The 11,774-nt window shown below is 39.0% G+C and overlaps 1 long non-coding RNA gene across 1 annotated transcript; it reads right to left on the bottom strand.

The window, feature by feature from the left end:
• Nucleotides 1–1,226: 1,226 nt before the first annotated feature.
• Nucleotides 1,227–2,330, bottom strand: LOC145652928 (uncharacterized). The gene is made up of 3 exons (XR_014119211.1): nt 2,266–2,330; nt 2,057–2,130; nt 1,227–1,476 (listed from the first exon to the last, which is right to left on the bottom strand). It is a non-coding gene; the product is annotated as an uncharacterized LOC145652928 (long non-coding RNA).
• Nucleotides 2,331–11,774: the final 9,444 nt, after the last annotated feature.

Below are 11,774 nucleotides of genomic sequence, written 5' to 3' on the forward strand. Positions count from 1 at the left end.
AAAAGCACGAAATGTTGTTGAAATGACGGCTTATCGCTCAGTGTTCGGTTCTCGTATAATAATATATATTATATCTCATCAATATCTCGTATAATAATATATATTATATCTCATCAATATCTCGTATAATAATATATATTATATCTCATCAATATCTCGTATAACAATATATAATATATCTCATCAATATCTCGTATAATAATAAAACTCTCTCCCAGCCACAAGAGGCCTCAAACACGTGTCCAAATACTTATCTACTATCTTTAACATCAACCCTGCAGTTACCATCCATCACTCATCTTTATGTACCTCTGTGGCTCAAAAAAAACAACCAAGACTCTGTAGAAGCAATAGATTATTAATACCCCACAACATCCCCTGGATACACACACACTCACACACACACACACACACACACTGACACACACTCACACACACACACACACACACACACACACACACACACACACACACATACATACACACACACACACACACACACACATACATACACACACACACACACACACACTCACACACACACACACACACACACACAAACACACACACACACACACACACAAAATCACACACACACACACACACACACACACACACACACACACACATACAAACACACACCTATTTCACACACACACACACACACACACACACACACACACACACACACTCACACACACACACACACACACACACACACACATAAATAAGTCTGCATCCAGAGGGAATTAACAGCACGTTGCAGGGTTAGTGGTCTGCAGACACAGGCAGGCCATTAAAACTAACTTGGTTCATTTTATTCATTAATTTTCTTTGTTAATTCTTTTTTTAATTTTAATCAACTGGCAGTTAATTAAAGCACAATGAAGGATCCTCAAAATAGTTTTATTGACTTTTTAAAAAAAAATCTTTAATTGAGAAATATTCAACTGATTAAAGTAAATAAAAGTTTTGAGTCTTAAACAGTCAGTGGAGTTCTCTAGTATCAGAAGCCAATAATACATGTTGTCCTTTATATATATATAAAAGTCTTGTTATTTCTCATATCATTGAAAACCCAAATGAATGTAAAAACAGGCATATATTATGTATATTCACCTATGTAATAGATGTATGTGTTTTGAAACTAAGTAACGATGAAAAGGTTGATGTATATAAAACCTTTGATTGCATGCTTTCATTTTTAATTGAACGTAACGTAAACATAACCTCTTTTGCTGAAAATATGTTTATAAAACCATAGTCCATTCTAGCACTCTCTTCATTGTGTTTCAATCATTTCACCATGACTGAACGTCTGCTGAAAAATATTTATTTCACTCCTTCAAACCCGGGATCCTATGGAGGGGTCGAGAGTCTGCAAAGGTCCGTGGTGGATGAAATCGGTAAAAGGGTTGGTGATGAGGAAATCAAAATGAAGTGAACGAAGCAAATTCCTTCATGGTGTTTAAAACCCTGTATGGGATGTTTCAAACGAAAAAGGTGGAAAAACTAAGATTGAAGTTTAGAGTCGGCGATACCTTCAGAATTTCATGATTAAAAAGACATTTTGAGAAAGGGTACGAGCAGAACTTTACAGATGAGTATTTTACCCTTTCTGAATGTTTGCAATATACAATATATGTATACAAATTACGGGATTCTGATGGGGAAAATATAGATGGGACCTTTTGTGAACAGGAGCTGCAAACGATTTTAGTGGGAAAAGACAAAGCCTTTAAAATAGAAATATATATATATATGAAAAAACTAGGAACTGAAAAAAGATGTGCTTGATCAAGTGGGTTGGGTGGCCCGATAAATTTAACTCCTGGATTCCGTCCGAGGACGTCTTTCAAATTGTGAAAGGTTAAAAGTGGGGGGGTGCTAAATCAAAATGAAATTATAATACGATCACCATTGAAAAGAACGGATTCTACGTGACTCTACCGAGCAACGCCTCCAAAGACATTTACCCCGATAATAAGATTTCGTGCTACACAAACACATTTCTGAAACCTATAGAGTTGGTAGGCGGATGGGAGGACACACTCACCGAGGTGCAATACCCGTACACATGGTACTCGATGAAGGAGCAGGACACTGAAAGTGTCTTTTTTGTTCAACTCTCTGCAGAAGGAGAAAATGGTATGGTATTTACATTTCTTTTGAACCATGGGTATTATAAGAGTATAGAACATCTGGTTAAGGAAATTAATAAGCAGAAAAAAGTTTAGCTCTTGATCTAAAAAATAGATTGCCAACCCGTGAAAAACAAAATTCGTCTGATGACTAACAAACCCTATTCGCTATGGACTCAAGGAAACCTTTCAGACATTCTGGGCTGGATTATAAACCTCTCACACGTGACGAGCTAGAAGCACCGTTCCCCGCCTACATTCACGCGGGGTTTTAGACCATGTTTATATATACGGATATTATACAATATCAGAGAGTAGGGGACAGTTTTGTTCCTTTGCTGAGATGTGTACATATATCTTATTATCGGGATGGTTGACAATGAGGCTTACAGCGGAGCCTGCCATAAAAATCCTTTTAATTTTATACACTACGACACAGTTTATCGCTCTCAATATCGACGGAATGCAGCATCCAGTAAAACCGTATCAACCCAATTTTCAGTCCGGGGACGTGGTCTGTGAATATTATTCATTAATTCAAGCTTCATGAAAACAGCTTAAAGATCAGGCTATGCCCATCAATCGGCAAGAATACGCTGCTGTATATACCCTTATAGCTTTTAATCTATTCCCAGATGATGATTGCGGGCAGCATTTGTCGTTAATAAAGTCGGGTAATATGAGACGGGAACTCAGATTTAAAGACCCGCTCCCGAGGACCATAAATCTCGTTGTCTACCCCAATTTTGACAGTATTTTGGAAAGTAACAATCGCCGCAACACACTCATTGATTATCAATAAAATAAATAACATGGACACCAGAGAGCTCAAGAATGTAATGAGAAGCTGTCGTGATCTGGAGAGGATCTTTTGCGATATGGTTCCGTGCGACCAGCTGCCCAGGTTTAAGCTGAGACGATTCCCTGCTTATACATAGTGAACACTCACCCCAGTGACATGCTTGGAGAACCCTGGTTAGCTCTCATCTCAACGACAAAACCTCAGGAGAATTTTTTGATTCATTAGGAAACTCATCAAGCTACGAACTTTTCCCTCATTTGACTTTAGTCGTGTAGACATTTTAAATTATTTTATTTTATTTTTTTTCAATATTTTAAAGCTTTTTTCTTAGGAATGTACACCGCAGGGGTCACCCAGGAAAACACGCTTGACCTAAGGCGAAGCTCTTCTGGCGTCTGAGCTTTCAAGTCAACAAATAAATACTCGTAAGGTCTAGAGGTGGCGTCTTGAAAACATTCCACAAAATATTTGGCATTTCCCGGATACATCTGAAAAGCCAATACGCTGATCTGTGACTTTTCTCTGGCGTTCTTAAATAAAATCATGTAGTTTAGGTTCCTGTGATGAGTATATTTTGTAAAAGCTTTTTCTACTTCTTCGTTATTACTGGCGTTATTCATCAAATCGTCTAGAATTAGAAGGTTAGTCTTGCTGAAGGGAAACAGTTCATCATCACACAAAGATTCTAGTATTCAAAATTAATGTTTATTTTGTTCATCAGCTCATCATACAGAGGTGCCAACACGTATAACACCATACAATGTTATAAAGAACGTTAGACAATGTCTCATTCAAGTAATGTTTTGATGAAAAAAATATTTTCTGCTATTGCTAGGAATGCAAACGATACATGAAAATAGTACTTGCATTCTAGCATCAAAACAATGAGTTACAGACATTTTACAATTACACACACAAAACAAAACAAAAAAAATCCTATATACAATCAGATTCTTAATACCCGTACAGCAGAGTCCTGAAATCGGGCAACAAAACAAGTTTGTCATAAACAATCCTGAATCTTTTAATTTGTGATTTGTTTTTCAAGAGAAAGCCTTTTTTTTTTTTGTCTCTCACGATTTAATTTTGGGTGGACGTAAGTACTCTAGTCTGATGTGTGTTTTTCACACATTCGTCAACCAGATCTGTCAGAGATTTCAGATTTACGAGTTTGAATAGTTTAAAGTGATACCTTTGGCTTTCATTGTTGTTTTACCTTTGTGTGTGTGTGTGTGTGTGTGTGTGTGTGTGTGAGTGTGTGTGTATATATGTTTGTGTGTGTGTGTGTGTGTGTGTGTGTGTGAGAGTGTGTGTGTATATATGTTTGTGTGTGTGTGTGTGTGTGTGTGAGTGTGTGTGTATATATGTTTGTGTGTGTGAGAGTGTGTGTGTATATATGTTTGTGTGTGTGTGTGTGTGTGTGAGTGTGTGTGTATATATGTTTGTGTGTGTGTGTGTGTGTGTGTGTGTGTGTGTGTGAGAGTGTGTGTGTATATATGTTTGTGTGTGTGTGTGTGTGTGTGTGAGTGTGTGTGTATATATATATTTGTGTGTGTGTGTGTGTGTGAGAGAGAGTTTGTGTGTATATATGTTTGTGTGTGTGTGTGTGTGTGTGTGTGTGTGTGTGTGTGTGTGTGTGAGAGTGTGTGTGTATATATGTTTGTGTGTGAGTGTGTGTGTGTGTGTGTGTGTGTGTGTGTGTTTGTGCTAATCAGACCTTCTCTCATCACTGTAAGTAGTCACATTGCCATATATGGACACTGTTTGTTTCTGTACTCCAGCACACTAAATGTAAAATTTATCCATAACTGTTACTGTGCAGAACCTCGAGGGTATTTGCATCTACACTGTGTGAACCATACAGGAACCACACACCCTTCTTTAGTTTTCTCGAGTTTTTCTAATCAGAACGGTGTGGCTGTCCGGCTGCTTGTACAGTAGACTACACCATGTGCCCGTGTAATATGTGTGTGGAAGACATTAGGAAATAAAATGAACTCTAGACACATTAACGTTGCCTGTCTTGCTATTGACAGGTCAGACGTCTCTACAGCAACATAACAGGGTTTTCTAACTCTGCAGGAATTATATAGTGACTGCTGTCCCTTTGAGGAACTTGGACTCACTAGTGAACCAAAAGTCTAACGCACACACGACTTCATTTAAAAGCTTTTGACTGGTCACTTGTATTGTTTGTAATCAGGGTAATAAAAGCCAATACTATCAAAGCCACTGCTACATGATGGAATATGATTTCTATATAACAAACATATTTTTTCACAGTATTTAGCAACACACAATTTTAACTGAGTACAGTTAACTGAGTATAAGTTGAGCGTTAAGGGTCTTGCTCAGGGGCCCAACAATGGTAACTTGGCAATGAATGTTGAACCAGCAACCTTCCAATTACAAGTCTACCTTAACCACTGAGCTAGATTTTCTCTTGCTTTTGTTTGATGTTCCAGAGAGCTGAAGACTGAGCTGAAGTGAAGGGGAAACAGAGTCAGCCATTTAAAATCTACCACATTAATAAGACTTAGAAAATCTAGCACACATTAACATTAACAACGATTATTATAAGAGAACCGAACACTGAGCGGTAAGACGTCACTTCAACAGCATTTCGTACTTTTCTTGAGCTAAATCAGGATGTTATTTGGGTCGTGTAGCGCTAAAACGCTGTAAATGACGTTAGAGACGTCAGTTCATCCCCACGAGTTTGACTCAACTGATATAATCTGTATGGCGCACTGTCTCCCTCTAGTGATAAGAACAGGGTATTACAGGCGACACGAGTCAAGGCGTCAGTGGACAAGAGGGATGTTTTTTTCTTTTTAATCAGCTAACGCTATTGTGTGTCTACGGTGTACCAGCGTTACAGGCGTATTTAACTAAACAATATTTTCAAAAGATAATGAATAATATTATTAATATTATAATATGATTGCTGGTGCATAACCTGCTGGATGGAACTGGCTGAGAAAGACGCTTTACTGTTAACATTACTGTTAATAAAAGTCCCCATTAAAATTACTGTTAATAAAAGTACCCAATAACTACAATGTTAAGAAAAAAGTCTCCATTACCTACACCATTAATGAAAGTCCAGATTAATTACTATAATGGTAATATAAAAGCCCCCATTAACCATAATGTTAATAAAAGTCCCCATTACATTTACAAATAAAATACTCCATTATCTAAAAGTCCCCATTAACTATTTACTCTAATATCTTTACTATTAATTAAAAAACCCATTAACTATACCGTGTCCCCCAATTATCTATTTTGTAAATTAAAGTCTTGATTAACGATACTGTTAATAAAAGTCCCCAATTAACTATAATGTAAATAAAAGTCCCCATAAACATATACTGTTAATAAAAGTCCCCATTAACTATATTATTAATAAAAGCCCATTATAAGGAGCTTCTCTTGTGTTTCTATCAGCACTGGATCTGTGTTTGCTGAAGGTTCTCAGACTGTAACAGAGACTGGAGGAGGAGGAGGAGGAACCAGGACCTGTACACATGTTAATTGTTAATAAAAGTCCCCATTAACCTTACTGGTAATAAAAGTGCCCATTAACTTTACTGTTAATAAAAGACCACATTAACTATACCATTAAAAAAAGTCCTGATTAACTATATCATTAATAAAAGCCAGGGAATCAGGCCCTGTACACACGTCTGCAGACCACTGAGTGAAACACACACCAGTTCTACATCACAGGGAAACAAGACTTGCTCACTCTTACAACACACGTGTAAATGACATGAAAGGATTGGAATGATTTAATTATATAAAAGGCATCAAAATACTAAGACCTGTATGATAGAGTTGTACACCTGTAACATAGAGCTGTACACCTGTATGATAGAGCTGATGATATGTTCTATTCTAAGTTTTGTGAAGGGTAAATAGAAGGATATAAAATGTAGTACCACTGAGAGCCACAAGAGGCATCTCAGCACAGTGAGGTCAAGAGTAAATGGGGCCTCAAACACGTGTCCAAATACTTATCTACTATCTTTAACATCAACCCTGCAGTTACCATCCATCACTCATATTTATGTACCTCTGTGTCTCAAAAACAACAACAAAGACTCTACAGAGATTATTAATACCCCACAAAATCCCCTGGATACACACACACACACACACACTCACACACACACACACACACACACACACACACACACACACACACACAAACATACACACACACACACTCACACACACACACACACAAACACACACATGCACATGCACACACAGACGCACACACAGACACACACACACACGCACGTGCACGCGCGCGTGCGCACACACACACACACACACACGCGCACACACACACACACACACACACACACACACACACACACATGCATGCACAAAGACTAATGCACCCAAATACGCACCCATACACACACACACACACAAACACACATGCACGCACACACACACGCAAGCACAAACACATATGCACGCACAAACACACATGCACCCTAATACACACACACACACACACAAACAGAAATAACATAAATGGAGGCATGAGATCAGAGGGAGGTGAGTGTTGTGGTTTCTGTTCTATTTCAGCTGTGTAGCAGAGGGAGGAAGTGCAGGGTGGTGGGTGTTATGGACTGTTAGAGGTCATAAATAGTGACCTGCTCTCTACTTCGTGTTACTGATATTTTGTGGTGTTTAACAATATTAATTTAAAGTGTTCTTTCACCTGCACATTCTCTTTTCTACTCTCCACAAACTTTGTGTTGAGTTTGCAAGGATCTGGTGTTAAAGTGTTTAGTGTGTGTGTGTGTGTGTGTGTGTGTGTGTGTGTGTGTGTGTGTGTGTTTGTGTGTGTGTGTGTCTTTGAGATAGAGAAGTAAAATGTAAGATCATTATGGAAAGAGGAAAGAACTGGAACCACACAGTCTGAAAAATGGAAACCACGGCCTCTTCTCTCTCTCTCTCTCTCTCTCTCTCTCTCTCTCTCTCTCTCTCTCTCTGCCCCCTCGCTCTATGTCTATCTCTCAGTATTTCTCTCTTTCTCAGAAGTGTGCTTTGACTAGAGAACACAGGAAGTGATGAGTCTTTAACACACACAGTCAGTCAGTCAGTCCATCATTACTGGGACAGTATGGAGCTCAGTCCACTCCCTGTGGTGCTCTGTGAGTAAATGTTCTCTTTATGTCTTCATTAGAGTGAAAGGTGCTGTATGAAGTTGGTAATGTGCAGTCTGAGGATCCTGACTGATGAGATTATGTGTGTTAGTTGTGTCGTTCCTTCAGAAGGGAAGATCAGAGTTTCACTTCCATGTGCTCAGGTGTTCTCACTGTATCCAGATGTGTTATGGAAAGGGTTCTGTTTGATGTACTGGGTTGGAGAGCAGGAGGAGAAGGTCTGGTACATGTTTGTACTCAATATGGGAACAGACCAGTTATCAGCGTACTTCTACACATCAGCATAGCTGATGAAACACGGAAGTGATATGGATGCTTACGACACTAGCAGATGAGTTTATCAGAGTTTAACAGTAAGACCAGTGAAGAGATGATTACAATGATCAACAGAAGAGCTACTGAAACCATGGAGTAGAGTTTTAGAGGAGAGAAACAGATTTAGTGAGGGATCTAACATGAGGTTCAAGTGAAAGTGTGGGGTGAAGAAGAACCCCAAGATTCATAACTACCTGGACGGGGTTGACAGCCATGACATCACTATCACTATAGAAACTGGACAATCTGTATATTTGAGATTTGGATCATACCAACATAATTTAGGAATTGAGAAGTCAGTAGAATACAACAAATCCAAAGAATGACCACAGATATGAGTGGGAAAACTTACATGCTGTGTGGTGTTGAAACAGTCAAGTGAAACCTACAAACAAACCCTGTAGAAAATCAGCAGATAACATCCAATGTTTGGGCTGTTTTGTGTGTTGGGGGTAAATGTGATAGAATGTAACATACTGTGTATATTAACATTTTAACAGACAAACTGGGTAAAAATACGGCAATCTCAAAAAAATGTAACAGAAGTAAACAATAAAGGAAGGTGACGATCAACAGGAAATGAGCAAGACATACATTATTACCCTTAAGACCAACGCCTACCCCTCTAACAAAAGGCCCATTACCACATGAATCTGTTGTAGTAGCAGAGAGAACGTGCATACACAACTCCACTATATTCTTTTTCAGCAGAAATGGGGAGATGGAGAAAAACAGTTCATCCTGGTTTTGGTTTCGTTAGTTTAGCTCCTCGTTTAGTTCTCTGTCCTTCATTACTTTCCCCTGTTCCTTGTTTCTACCTTGTTAGGTCGTGTTTTTAAACCCAGTGTTGTCCTCAGTGTATTGCTGGTCGTTGTTCTAGCCGTTATCTGCTCATTGTGTTTGTACTAAGCCGTTGTCTATGGAAAGCCAAACATTTTGTATGGAAAAATATGGTGCTATTTTTCACTATGCTGTAAAATACGCTCCAAAACCATCAAAAACATCATATTTTACACCTTTTAAATGTCAGTTGAAACTCCGTAAAAAGCTTCGCGTTAAGTGCTCACAAACGGCGCTTTTACGCTATTTTGGCGTGCTTACAACGGCGTTTAAAATGCCGTTTTAAAGTATAATAAGCTCTGCCTATTGGGTTTCACAGTTAATAGACTTGAACTTGAACTTTCATTCACTCACGAACAACGTCAGACCAGATCAGTTCACTACAGATTTTAATCGGCTGATGAACCAGTGCTCAAGTTTGTTTATTTTGGGGATTTACATATGTGTTCATTCGTAAAAATACTAACCAGACACAACTAGCTAACTGATAAATGGCTGCAAAATAAAGCTCACCCAAAGATAGCTGTAGTTGGTCAGTCATGAGTTGCTTCTAGCACTAGACTGAAAGCCAGTCGAGCTTGTTGCCTAGCTAGCTATCAGAGGTGCGGGTAGTGTCGTTATAGCAACTGCTGACTTCAGACTTTTGTTCTGGTTAAAACTGAATGGAAGGGGTTATCCCCAGGTTAGAAGATGGCTAGTAAGAAATAGCCTTGTTCTTTAAAAACTATATAGATTTTAAGAGGAATAAAATCTGAATTGTAATTATCTATATGACAATGATCATCTTAATATTTAATTATTGGCATAGGCTTTGAGACGTTTGTTGAGAGAATCTATATACAATGTCCTTTCCCCATTCATTCTAGTCCGCTTGGCTTGTCTGTTCTTTTTTCTGAGTTATAAAACATTACACTGGATTTTTTTTAAGATTGTTTGGTGTGCGCTCATTTGTTTTTTTGTTTGTCTCCCATTCTATGTGCTGTTCATGTGTGTTCTTGGTCAGGTTAGTCCCTACCACAGTGGAGTCACCTGCAAGTCAGAGACACTCCTGCTGTGCTTGAAAACAAAGACCTCACCTGTATGATCCCTCACCCTCCTGAAGAGACCGAAAGACTGGGCTGGATATTTTACTAATTAGACTGTCAGCAGCAGCTTTATTGTGTCTGGTTTGTTGACTGTGTGTCCTGTGCAGTCCAACTACAGCAGTTTCATGCTCTGACATAGCTGTGATGGACTTAATTCTCATTGTTACTCTTTTTAGGTGATTTTACATTACTAGATGCTCACACATTACTCAATGAGCACTGGTTCAGCAGCCGATTAAGATCTGTAGTGAACTGGTCTGGTATGACCTTGTTCGTGAGTGAATGCGTTCATCTATTGGCTGTCGAACCCAATAGGCAGAGCTCATCATACAATAAAATGGTGTTTTAAATGCCGTTGTAAGCAAGCCAAAACGTTTAGAGCCCTTAAAACGACGCTTTTTACGGCTTTTCAACTGACATATAAACGGCGTAAAATGCGGCGTTTTTAAATGGTTTTTGGAGCAGATTTTACAGCGTAGTGAAAAATGTTTTGTGGTGCAAAAGCGTCCAAAACAAATTTTACAAATAAAACGCGCTTCATTTGAGGAGAATTTTGACCACTTTGCCTTGTTGTCTGTATCTGTACCCTGTTTTCTCTCGGTTTGCCTGTTGATTTTCCAGATTTTGTATTTTTTGTTTAATACATTTCCTGGATCTGTTGGTATCGGTGCCATGACCCTGGTCTGACTTACTGACGCAGATTCTGGATTTGCCCTTAATAAATCTCGCTCTTCTCATCGTCTGCGTCCAGCTCTCTATCGCTCCACGTTACACAGTGTGTTTCTTCATATAACCTTGTAAACACTTAGAGAATGCTGGATAGGATGTTCATAAATAACAGACACTGTGGAACTGTTACGCTTCCAACAGGAACAAGCCGAAAGGTAGAATGCAAAATGCAGGAGGCGGTTTATTAAATGAGGAAACACAAACGGTAAAATAAACAGAGGCTAAGGGGTGCTGAGAGTAATATAACACACGGCTGGAGTACACAGAAAAGCAATGACAACAGCGGCAAACCTGACAGAGAAACGTAACTTACCCTAGACCAACAAGCAGAAGACCAAACCACAGGGCTTAAATAAGCAAGACAATCAGACACAAAACAGATACGCGGGAACAGCTAAAACAAGGAGTGGAATAGAGGAACAGACAGGGGTGGAGAAAACGAAACTAAGGCATGGAACCAGGGAGAGCTGGAAGACAGGGAAACCGTGACATCAGGGACGGGAGGAGGGTGGCCATTCGTGACAGGAACTGTGACACAGCAGTAGTGGATCTGCTCATACCACAGCACACGCCACTCTCCACAGAAACATAAATCACTGTCGCCCCCTTGTGTTCAAAAACTTCAACGCTCTAAAGCTCTCTAAACATGTTTTATCACGACAGATTAATTTCT

This window comes from Electrophorus electricus, chromosome 21 (assembly GCF_041902795.1).
Source record: "Electrophorus electricus isolate QZ-2024a chromosome 21, ASM4190279v1, whole genome shotgun sequence".
Classification (NCBI taxonomy): Eukaryota; Metazoa; Chordata; class Actinopteri; order Gymnotiformes; family Gymnotidae; genus Electrophorus; species Electrophorus electricus.